The sequence below is a fragment of the Gambusia affinis genome, linkage group LG06, assembly GCF_019740435.1.
Source record: "Gambusia affinis linkage group LG06, SWU_Gaff_1.0, whole genome shotgun sequence".
Taxonomy (NCBI): domain Eukaryota; kingdom Metazoa; phylum Chordata; class Actinopteri; order Cyprinodontiformes; family Poeciliidae; genus Gambusia; species Gambusia affinis.
In genome coordinates this window covers 19,787,439-19,800,360 of record NC_057873.1, presented here as the reverse complement: position 1 = coordinate 19,800,360, position 12,922 = coordinate 19,787,439, and the positions used below count along the sequence as shown (strand labels likewise).

At 40.2% G+C, this 12,922-nt stretch overlaps 1 protein-coding gene across 1 annotated transcript in view; it reads left to right on the top strand.

The window, feature by feature from the left end:
• The window catches only part of limk1a (LIM domain kinase 1a), a 50,928-nt gene that overhangs the window by 3,648 nt on the left and 34,358 nt on the right, over positions 1 to 12,922 (top strand). The window lies entirely within an intron of this gene.

Sequence of the window (12,922 nt, the reverse complement as noted above, 5' to 3'; positions counted from 1 at the left end):
CAAAGTCTCCTTGCTGATAAGCCTAAGAAGCTACAACAGATTTATCAGTTTATTATAAAAGTCTGACAGCTAATTAATCAGAGAGGCGTTGTGATTGTTTGCTCCTCCTTCCCTTTGTTTGCTGCCCATGGATTTTATGTAATTCAATAGAAATCCTAAATATTTCTAAGCTTTGGGTTCTGATTTTAGCACCATAAAATCAGAACCATTGTACTGAACCCGGTGTTAATGTTCATAAATCAGTTTAACAACATCTCAACAGTGAAAGTGTCAACATCCTGTCCACAGAGTTATTAAACTTTAACATTTATTTGAAACCAATCCAAAGATTAACACTGCAGTTTGAAAAAGAATGGAAATAAATTGTTACGACCCAGCTCAGCCAGGGGGAAGGAGAAGAAACATTAAAGAAACCTAGATGTTAAAGTTTTAACAGTTTGGGGTTCAACAAAATTAAAGGGTAAAAATCAACCTTACAACCAGAAAGTACTAAATAAAACAAAATCCTCAAAACAATCAGAGGTGTGAACCAAAGATCTTAACAAAGCAAAGCTGTGCCTTTTGTTCCAGTTAAACAAAAAAGAAACTACAAATCTCTAGTAGAGATACAAAACCCACACAGGGACAAAAACTATCAAAGTTTACAAAAGCACACAGAAAGACAAAGCAGTCAAACACCCAACAAAGTGGGAAGCTATCTCAACAAGGAAACAGCCGTGCCTTCTCCCAGGAAGTCTTGGGTTTAAAAAAGGGAGGCCTCGTCACAGATTGGTGGAGCTGACGACTGGTGAGCCAATCAGCTGAGGCCTACAGCAGAGCTCCACTGGGCTGCATCCAGTTCCCAGTGGAGTCCATTTGACTAGAAACCTGCAGATATACAGATACTGAAGAGAAAAAGAAAACATACAAAGTCCACTGGCCATAACATAAATAAATAAATTAAAAAACCCTCATAGAACTGGGAGATGGATTCCTCTCCTTGGATCGGATGGGAAGCTTTCTGGGGCAGTGAGGTCTTGGTCAAATGAAGATTAACCCTAAATTTGTAATTTCCCTCCTTAAATCTCAAGCATTTAATGACGTTGGTGAGTAAAACTCTGGATTCACGTTCAGATTTTGAAATACTAATCAATATTTGCATTTAAATGTGTGAAGCAAATTGCAGTGGTTGTGACTTACACTGTCCTGCCTTTGAATAAACATTTGGCGAGAATAACTTGATGAGATTTGAACTTCTTCGTTCTTGAATTTGCTTCTTCATCAGGCTGTCTGTTGTTGAGCTGCAGCTACGCAGGTCAAAGTTTACATCTGAGGTGTGTGTCTTGCTGTGCCATTTGTTTGCACCCCCACCAGAAGACTGTTAAACGAAGATCAAAAATAAAACGCACAGCTCAATTAATATCTCGTCATACCTGAAAGCTATAGATTACATTTATTTTTCCTAGACTGTAATCCCTTCGTGCCTTTAAGCCTTTCGTTCCAGCTCGGCACCTTTTCTTCATTATTCATAAACGATGAATATGCAAATGTTCCCAACCTGGTAATAGCTTTTCCAGCTCACTCAGCCATGTCTCTTTAATTTCTCAGTGTTTAGGTAAACGCTGCCGGTTTGCGGTCAACATAACGTCTCTTACTGCAGCTGAAACTCTACAGAATGATCTTCACTGCTTGTTTTCTAGTTGGTTTGCAGGAATACCTGCAACTGTCTCGTTAACGGCGTAAAGCAGCCTTATCTTCCTGACGAACGTTGGACATGTTTTGACTTGCACGCTGCACTGAGAGCAGGTCTGGCTCAGATGTCTGAGACGATATCAGCAGCTTCTGCCTGGTTCTCTGGTGACGTGCCAGCAACAACCTATTTACTCCTGCAATGAGACTATTTTTTTTTTAGATTTTGTTTTATTTGTACTCCTGTTCTTCTTTATTTTAGGTCAAATTCTTTAAAAGGTTCTGATGGATGGCACGAGCTCTTCTTCAGAGACAGAACATGAGCTTTCCATGTCGAACTTCTGATGTTTTAGTAACTTTATTTAATCCTCGATTGCCCCTAATCTAAGGTAGTATTAAAGGGAAAAGTCCAAAAACTTAATATATGTAATTAACAATGCTTTGCTCTTCTAACCATGAGTGCCACACCAGATTAACATATTTAAAAAAATCATTGAATCAAACTTAATAATGTTTTTTTGAAATAATTATCTAAAAAAAATCTAAGAAAGTAATAACTGTTTACCCAGAAGATCAGACTTGAGCTTGTTTGTTCGGCGAACGCCTCGGTGCATCTTGTAGGAATGTTGCGTTGCGGCTCCTGTCAGTCACGCTAACGATCCGCCGTCACATCATCATCATCATCAGCAGGCCTTCAGGTTCACACAGGAAACTGACGGGATGTTTGAACAAGTCCTGACCATGTTGGAGCCGAGTTCCCTCCGTCTGAACCAGGGCTGTCAAACTCATTTCTGTTTTGGGCCAAATCAAGACCATGAATCCTCCTGAAGGGCCGGTGGTGCCAGAATGTATCGTTAAAATATCAATAAATTCTTAACATTAAATAATATTACTGAATATCTTTTCAGTCCCTCCAAGATTTTATGATACTTTTTGTGATTTTTTTAAATTTTTTAAATTAATTTTTTTTAAAATTTGCAATAAAAATCTTAAGTGTTACTAATTTGGAAATATTTGCGCTTATTTACTACAATAGATGCGACTTTTCATCTCTAGCTGTGCAGATCGTTATTATAGACATCAGCTAAGACTGAGGCAGCTGTTGAGTACAAGTAAGAAAGTTTTTGACAACTTTTGAGAAAAATCTGCAATAAACTCCCAGGGCAAAAGAAAGTGCTAGGATTTGTTGATTTTTTTTATTTTTTTTATTTTTTTGTGAATTTCCACAATAATTTTCAAAAAACTGGAGGAACTGATTTAAATAATTTGGCAGTAAACAAATAAAACCTGCAATGTTTTATTTGATCACATAATATTTAAGGTCACTTGATGTTTAGTCCAGAATCTAGAGGGCCACATTAAAAGCTATGGTGGGCAGGATTTGGCCCGCGGGCCTTGAGTTTGACACAATGACATCTAAACTGTCTAGAAGCTCAGTTTTAATGAAAATTCCCCCGAAGGTCGTAAGGAGGGTGGAAGTTGATTTTAGTCAAAAACCAAAGAGTTGGAAGCCTCATTGAAACCCTGGACTTACTGCTAACAACGTTTGTGTATTTCTTTTATATGCTTATTTTTGTCACCGTTGAGATGATGCGGAGGTGGAGTTTGTCTCTTGGTCACGTTGTCACTACTGGCCTGCAGAGAGTAAATCGAATACTTTATCCAACAGATTGTAGATTTCGCTTTCCACATGATCACTATGTTCCTTTTTATGCATATCCACATGTCTGTGAAATCTGCACAACACCTTTTTGTTGATGTGTGCCATTTTTCACTTGCTTCAGAGCCTCGGTGTTTTCTTAAATTGTTCAGTAGACGGACCACCACGCAGCAGAACAAAACGAACAAAAACCTCTGGGATAAAATCAGTTTTCAGTGTTGATTTTTGGGGCTAACAATTATTTTAGCAATCAGCTTTTCTGATGGTTCATCAATTAATCAGATAAAAAAATTGGCACACTTTGCAGATTTTTCATTTAACCACATAAGCCTTTTTAATAAAATAGAAATACATTAAAAGATGGGGGGGAAAAATTATTCCTTTTTTAAATAAGGAAATAAATACATATTTTATTGCGCAAAGTGCAAAACGTAGCATTCTTGTTTGTAGCAAAGTACCCATCTGCAGCTTTAAAATGACTAAAACAGCTACTTCTGTTGGGACATTGTAGGAAATTGCATAAAACAAGTTGATATAATGCACTGATTTATACATCTGCACAGAAGAGGAAGAGAAGAAGAAAAGAACCAAAAAGAACAAGTGAAAGTTTCTGGCCAGAATATCAATGCAGCTTTTGTTCCTGAGAGAGAAATTATTTTTGTTGCTGAGAAAAGAGCTCATCTCTCCTCACAGTTTTTTTTTTGTTTGTTTGGTTTTTTTAATCCATTTTTGTGTTTTGGCGCCACCATCTGTCTGGAAGTCTTACACTTGCCTGATCTCATTGGAGTGGAAAATTTGGAAGTTAAGAAATGTTCAGACAATTTTAAAAGTTTTTGCGCAACAAGACGTGGTCTTAACGTGCAAAGATTTGTTTAACTTCAAGTTATTAGGTACGTTTTGAAACCAGTGATAGTGGTCGTGCATTTCTCAAATAAATCTAAGGTAAAATATCTTACTTAAAGCTGGTAATTTTCTCATAAATTTCTATTCAGTCTTTATTTTTAGTCTTTTGGTCATTGACCAACATGAAGGTTGGATCAGATTCAGAGATTCTAATCTGCTGACGGCTTTGAAATCTTTGTGGTAATTGGAAATAATGCAGCCTGCAGCTTCTAGATTGAACATCCAGTTTTTTATGCACGTGCACGTTTGACCCAGAAATGTTGTGTAAAACTTGTGAAAGTGCTGAAAACTCGCGTTAGCACAGAAAACCTGTTCCGAGTGTTGGAATCGAAGCATCTGGAGCCCTGAGTTTAACTCGAACCTTTTCCTGTTTTTCGATGTCATTGTCATCTACCACTAGATGTTCCAGCAGAGCTGCAGCAGCTTCCTGACCTCCTCGCCACGCTTCCTGTCTCCCACGCTGCTTTTCATTGATTTGCTTAATGCCTCCCGCACGTCTGTGCCGGTTTAACCGGGCTCATCTGAGACCATTGATCATCGGCGTGGTGGCTGCTGCCGCCGGGTGGAAAACTGGCAGCTCGATGTGTCATTAATGATTTCCTCCCAGCGGAAGTCTGAATGGGAAACCTGAAACCTGAGGAGGGCATCCGTGCAGAGGTCAGAGTCTTTAAAGGCTTTGTGCTCCGTATGTGTGTGCGGCACATCCAGGCCCATGTTGGTGATGGCTTGGTGCTCGTCTCTACGGATTCATGCAAAAACATTTCCACAAGCTTTCATTTGAATATTTAAGTTGGGAAGTAAACAGACTTCTTTGTATTCCTTTGTAATCGCAGCGTCGGTCAGAAGCTTTTTCCAGCTCCGTACAGCATCTCTCTCTTTTGAGGTGTCGGATATCAGACTGAAGCTCTGGCCTCTTTGTGTGACATGCTGTGACAGAACAGAGAGGAAAGTTCCCTTCTCTGGAAAAACTAACGATATTTCTGTAAGCATCGCATGACTGGATGCTGGAAAGAGGGGCAGGTTCGGGTACATTTATTGGCAGATATGCTTTTTAGATTCTAGAATATTTGAATTAAGAGAAAAAGAAAGCGAGATTAGAGATGGGGGGGTGGTTGTAAGTACTCGGAGGCTGTGCAGAGAACCGTCCCCCCTGGGTGGAAAAGTAGAAAACGTTCCTCTTAAAATAGCCTCAGTGTTGGTCAGGCTTCGTGGGAAAATGGAGCCGAGCTCCCGCTGCTAAATATTTTTCCTTTTTTTCTGCTGCGTATTTCCACCAAAACAAACTGCTGTTATAGTTGAGATGCATCTACTGGTGACCAGCCTGAAGAAAGTCTTCTTCCATCAGTAAGTCAAAGCTCTTGGTTGTAATGTATTTCTGCTTATTGACAGTGAAGTCGGCCGCTGGGACTGAAACTGCAGCGCTGCTTTAATGAGAGATGAGCACAAGTGGGTCTGAGTGAGGAACGTGACCAGGAAAAGGATTCAGTCTGAATGCAAATGGATCCTGAATCCAAATTATGTCAAAGGTCACAAAAACAGTGGTTCAGGTTTTTGGATGTTTGAGTCGTTAGAAATCCTGACAATAAGTGAATCTCTAGATTAACCAAGGTTTTACAACATGATGTCATTGTTTGAGGCATGGAGGTGCTTTTCTTCCCATCGCGCCTTTTCACTCGATTCCTTCATGATAAGCACACAGTTCAGAACCGTCTCAGCTGCTGTCTCCAAAACCGAGAAAAACAATTTGGAGAATTAAAAAAAATAAAATATGCTGGCCTCCCCTGTCGAGTCAGACGACGACAAACTAACGTGTTTTAGTCATAAAAATCTCTCTCCATAGGGCTCTGCTTCCATCACAGCATCCCGCAGTGTAATGTCATCTACTCGTGTTTACAGTCTCTTGAGAGCCAGTATTATTATCTATTGTTTGTGCAGCAGCTTAAAGAGCTTCTCCTAACATCAACGCAGGATGTAATTTACCTTCTTTGTCTTTGACAAACCCCATAAAAAAAACTATAATTTTTCCAGTTTAGGGAATTTAGGATGTGGCATCTTTACTTCACCTTCAAGATGTTTTCCAGCAGATTAAGTTGAAGAAACGCCTGACGAATATTTCATAAAACAGCTCGAAACATTACTGTAAAACATGTATGTGTTTTATCCCACTGACTATCAGAGATGGAAAAACTTCTAATCCAACTTATTCATTATGTTTTTTAAAGTTATTCTGATGAATATTGCAACATAAATCATTAACTAGAAAAATATTCTGGGTTGCATCCTTCTTCTCGTAAAAAGCATCAGAAATGTGTATCGGTAAATAAGGCTTTTTATTTGTAAATAAAGTTTTTATTTGGCCTGTTTGTAAAAGCAGGAGCCGAATGCTGCAGTGTCCCTGCAGCGCTCTGCAGCCCTCCATCTTCTCCAACTATAAAACTACACCTGCTGTAGTTGCTGCCCTGTTCGTCACCCCAGTCTGCTGCTTACTTTGCACTTTAAACAACAGTCTTTTTCATTGTAAATACTCGGTGTGCGCTCTTCTAGTAAATGTTTGGACAAGCCTGGTTTGTCCTCAAGGACAGACTGACGCCAGATCTGCTGTCCTGTGCTGTGCAGCATGTTTGCCTTGCAGATGAAAAGCGTGCAGATGCGTTCGCTTCTCGGGGGGGAAATGAGTCTTAGTGATGCTCTGGAATTGGATTTTCTGACAGGCAGCATAAAGTGCTGCAGTGACTCAGCATCTGCAGGACAACTCTGCCTGGCAACAGAGTCTGAAGGAGACGAATCATGTGATGAATGATGTGTTGAGTTAAAAGGTTCATCTTGATGCTGCCTTTTGTAATATTTGACATATTACAAAGCCTGGAATGCCTTAAATAATGACAGCAGTAACAAAAACAAAGGCAAGTTTGTGTTCAGCAACTTGGATTGGTTGCTAAACAGAAAATTCAGAAACTGAAATATAAATAAATATGTTCTGACACCGATACTTAAAATCTTTGCTTGCGTTTAATTGCTTCATATTTTAAAATCTCAGATCCTGTTTGTGTCGCTGGACAGGGAAGCTGCTGTTCACATGTCTTCCTTCAAAACTTCAAACGTCTTCAAGTAGAGCACCAATTAGGCCTTTAAGGGCTGATAACAGTTTATTATTTTCTTAAAAAGACTATTTTATATATACATATATATATATATATATATATACATATATATATATATATATATATATATATATATATATAAACATATATATATATATATATATATATATATATATATATATATATAAATATATATATATATATTTATATATATAAATAAATATATATATACGCCCTGGCTTGTGTTAATATCCAAAAACAAACAGAAAACAAAATTTTTGCAAGTTTTTAATGCACGTTTTAAGTTTTGAATCCAATAGAACACAAACAAAATCATACGTCTCAAACCTTACATTTGATTTTTGAAGTCTTAAAAATTTGCTAATTGCATTCAGAATCACATATTTAGGAAACAAAAGTTCAGTTGTGTGTAATTAACCAGCTGTTCTTTCAGAACTATAGAGGAATGGCTTCGATTAAAGCTTATTCTTTTCTTTGATTGGACTAGTCAAAGTCTAGACCTGAAACCAATTTGGAATCTGTGGCTTGAAAACTGATGTTCACAGATTCCCTCCTTCCAGTCGGACTGGAACTGAGCCATTGTACAAAGACAGATGGATCAGACTCCTTCGATTGCTTACACCTCTGCATAGTAAGACATTTGACTTTTGGTTGGAAAGTGAAAAAACGCAAAGAAATAAAAGCACCATCAACGCTTTTGCATCTCAGCTCAACACCAGTTGAAGTCCGGTTACGATTTGTGGCTGCTGGGATTTCATTTAGGTGACACTTCTCCATCTGCTGCCTCACCTCCCCTCATCTTTCAGAAAGCCTCGCTCCTCTGCAAGGAGGCCGCCATGTCTGATTATCCAGAGAGAGGTGGGAGGCTTTACCAGATGATGGAGAGCTGGCAAATTTGATTTGTGCTGGCAGAACAAATTGACACGTCCAGGAAATGGGCCGAGCCCTCAACGCGATTAGGAAGGAGACGAAGTGAGCTTCAGTGGGTGAATCCTGAACCGTCACAGGGTCAGAGGATGGGGAAACGGCAGATTAAAAAAAAAAACTACAAAAAAAACGTGACCTTCCCTCCCACTCCTCCCCGTTCTCTTTCGATTTCGCTGCACTGAGAGAGGAAGTAGAGGAAGGGAGGGACTGGGCACAAGGAGAGAGACTGATGCTTCTGACAGCCAGCCTGCAATAGCTGAACATCAGAGCCGCTGACATGAGTCTGTCTTCGAACGGTCAAAACAAGAGCCTCGCTCCCCGGAGCGGCGCGTCAGCAGAGAGCCGGCGCAGAGGGAGGCAGCAGATCCTGTAAGCACCAAGTCTCTCTGTGTGTGTTTGTTGACTTTTAACCTGAAGGCTGAACTTAAACTCAACTTGGGCTGATCTGGTTCACGTTTTCCTTCTCTCAAAGTTTCTATCAAACTTTGAGAAATAAACAAATCTGCCGTAAAATATCCTGTTTGTACGTAGTTGGTTATTTTTGATCCAGCAGATGCTCCAAAAGTGTTTTGTTTAGTCAGAACAGCAACTCACAAACTAACATTTTCTGTCTGGTTGAAATTTCGCTCTTATTTTAGCCTTAAAGGTGTCAAAATCCCAGATTGAGGTGTCGGCTTACAGTCACTGGTAAGATGAGTGTTGACCAACATTACATTGTTGGACTTTCTGGCTTTTCCTTAAATTTAGCATATATTTCATATTAACCAAACTAAACATGGAAAAGTTCTATATTTCTTTCTCTAACCAAGAGTTTGCACCTGAGGAAGTTTCATTAAAAGAAAAGCAGAAAATACGTGCTTTTCACTTTCTGTCATAATTTAAAACTGACTAAATTTAATTGAACAGAATCGTTTTTGGGGGTTTTTTCGTCATTATTTTAGACTTTCCCAGAAGTGTGCAGTGGCTGAGATTTGCTCATTTCTCTCTGGAGAGCTTCGTCTTACTTCCCCAAAACCCAGAACACATCGATCCCGCGCCTCCGACACACTTCTTCAACTCGGGATGCAAAAACCCCAAATTAGTTTTGGCTTCCCTGTTTTTTATTTTTTCTTCAGTGCAACATTGAACAAAAGCCCGTTGCTGAAACATGTGACTCACATCTCATGTGCGGTCTGGTTGTTTCGTCTCTGTCGTTGTGAGCGAGCCGATTCGCCTTGACCAGACAGTTTCGGACCCGTTTGTGTCACCATGATAACTCGGATTGTCAGAAAGGAAACTTGTTTTTTTTTTTATCCTGTCCAATGAGATGAAAAACTTTTGTGTGACATTTTATTTTCAAAAACTTTTGGAGAACAGAACCTGGAAATGAGAATGATAGCTAAAGCCGCAACACAAAAATACAACCTCGGCTGCAGAACCGGCTGTGAAAGTTAAACATCGATGTTTGAAATGATCTTAGCTTAATAATATTTCTTCATTTTCATTTATTTCCTTTCACATTTTCTGCTCATTTTGCTCTAAGAACACAAATAAATAGTTTTTAATACTTGTATTTTCTGCCTAAAGGGAACATTTTCACTGAAAAAGAGCAATCAGCTGAATTTTTCCTGTTTTATTTCACCGTTTTGTTGATGCATAAAACCTCCAGACATAAATCTTTTGTTATTGCAGCTTAAAGTTGCACATAAAAATGGAAAAATCCACCTTTTAGTTTGAGTAGATTTAATGAGTGCAGAAAAATGTTCAGAAATAATTGTTTTCAGAAAGTCGCCAGTAGCAAACATTCTTCTAAAATATCTGGAAGATTTATTTTGCACTCTAGGAACTATTCATTTGAAATTTGGGGTTTTCTTCTTCATGGGGAGTAAATGGAATGCGACTCTTTCTCATAGGCACCGGAGGAGGAGCTGAGATTCCTCTGGACAGTACGGTCACTGTCAGAGAAATTCAGTAATAAGTCCAGAGTGAGATTACAATACTTCAGAACAAAATTTTCTAAAATAATTGAATGCTGGATTTTGTCGAGGTCCTATTTAACTGGCTGTTTCCTGTTCCTGTAAATTTTGTCACTTTTGTTTCTCAATTTCAGACATTTGACGGTTTTTTTCCTGATGGATTAAACCTTGGGTCCCCAAAGTGGGTCCTGGAGGGCCGGCATCCTGCATGTTTTAGTTCTCTCCCTGGTTTAACGCTCCAGGATCAGATGATGGCTCGTTAGAAGGCCTAAGAAGAACATTGACATGCTGAAAAGGTTGTTGGTGCCACAGGGAGAAAACTAAAACATGCAGGATGCCGGACCTCCAGGACCGACTTTGGGGACCCCTGGATTAAACTCTCTGATCCTCCTCCATCACCTTGAGTTCATTCAAGTCGATGCCGTTCTCTGAGAGGAGGAGGCACCCTTCCTCTCCGGTGGAATATTTTCATTAATCGCCTTTCAGTCAGCTCTAACCTTCGGCTCTCAGCTCTACACTTTAATCACACTCTGAAAATTACATTTTTGCTGCACTGTGACCTGATAGTCTAGACTCCTAAATCCTCAATGTGACTTCAAAATAAAAGATTAAAGAGCTAATTTTTATTATTTTTTTATTTTTTGTACCTTTGTCACTTTTGACCTTAATCATTCATGCAGACTTTCACTTCATGAACGGTTTAAAAACACGCAGTGTTATCTCTAGTGTCTGATTGGTCGGCTAAGTTTGGCTCTACCTCCAAGGTGTTGCTGTCAGGTTAAATCCGGTAAAATCTATCCGAACACCTTACAATAACTAAAGAGTTGCATCTGAGGCAGGATTGTCTTAAAGTTTTGTTTTATGCACCAACTAAAAGGACAGCATGTTGAGAGTCTCGCGCCTGCTCCGTTGTAAAAGTAAAATGAAACTTTAGTTGAAAACATAAAAGAGTGCATTAAAAAACCAAAACAGTATAAGTCAGTAAACAGGTTTGTTTTGTCGTCTTTCCGCCTGGAGCTGAAACAACGCTCATTGTGGCTCCCAAAGACCTTTTATTATTCATGCGCTCTAGAAGGAGAGAGCCAGTCCCAGACTGACCGTGCTGACGGTCGGGGAAGCTCAGCAGACACAAAGAAAAGTGCTGGCGTGCTCGTCATTCACTCGCCGGCTGCTAGGACTCCTGTTTGCTGCCTGAATAAAGAACAGGCACTCGGATAAAGAGACGCTCTGTGCAGCCGGCCGAATGAGGCGGGCCGTTTTTAAATGCACGCCCCGTCGCCGCTGCGTTCAAGACTGAAAGTTGTCAGGCAGACGTCAAGAGTAAATGCTGCTGAGTTTAAGGTTAGGACATCAGAATGAAGTCTGATTGGCTGTGGTACTTCCTGAATGAGACTGAAGCCGCCCATTAGACAGAGAGTGAGGCTTATCAGAAGGAGATGAGGTAACGTCGAGTGTTTTTATGTGTTTGAGGCTGACATCATTGCCGTGGCATCCAGGGTTACCATGGCGAAGGAGGCGGAGGGGAAGATGAGGGGTTGATAAAGTTGGGGGGGGGGAATTGAATGTGTCTGCAGGGAACGGTAATTAGTTAAAGCTTACTAAATCAAACCCCTTTGACCCTGGTAAAGCTGTCATCAGAGGCCAATCAGTTTGGCTGATGATGATGGTGATTAAGCACCTGGATCACAGGTGAAAAGGTTTTACCTGAGACAGTTTGGAGGTTTTTCCTTCATTTCATCAGTGGACAGAGTTTGGCTCCAGACCAGAAATCCCCGTCTGTTCATGTCTCATCTGACTGGGATCGCCCCCCAGACAGGGTGACATTTCCTGTGGTTGACTTTCACCCCTTGTGTGTGTGTGTGTGTGTGTGTCTGTGTCTGTGTCTCATCTTTCCTGTTTTTAATGGAATCGGCTTATTGATCCTATCTACTCTGAGCATTTCTGCTGCCTTGGCAGGGATATGGTGGATGGACGTCCTCCTGAGCGCGATGGAGACGACGACACATTTAATATTTTATGCAGAGCAGCGTGTGTGTACGTCTATGGGTGTGAGTCTTGGGCGAACAGGTTTGGCTCCTCGTAAATCTTTCGGCTTTGCGCTTCGCACCGTTTCCTTTTGAGCCCTTCTGCTTCCTGTAGCCGCCTCACCTTCTGCGCCATTCAGTGGCCTGTGGCTTTAAATCTACACACACAGTCACACATTATAAATGCTGACCAGAAGATGATGGTCAGCGAGTGTGGTTGGTATGTGTGGGAGTCGGACCAAACTGTTTTTCTTGTTGCGAGGCGTTTAGTTTCACAGTCACGGTCACGTCAGACACAGTTGGATATCTTCATGCATTGTGTTGCTTTAAGCTTTTGGATAAAATGTTCTGATCTCGGTTTTATAGCTACCAATCAGATCCAGACAAAATACCAAAACACCCATATCTCTGCCACTTTACGACGTACACTTCGGATCTTGTCAGATTTTCCCTTCCGAGGTGCTTAAATTATTTTTCACTTGAATTCAACAAGAGTTTTTTTTAAACTGTTGGTCCATTGAACAGTTTAATTCACAGACCACATCTGTCATTCCACCACACGCCAAAGGTTCTCTGTTATATAGAGATCTGGTGACTGTGGAGACCAAACTGGTGACCAGTTGGGGATGATTTGAGCTCTGACTTGGTGTGTTTTTCTGCTGG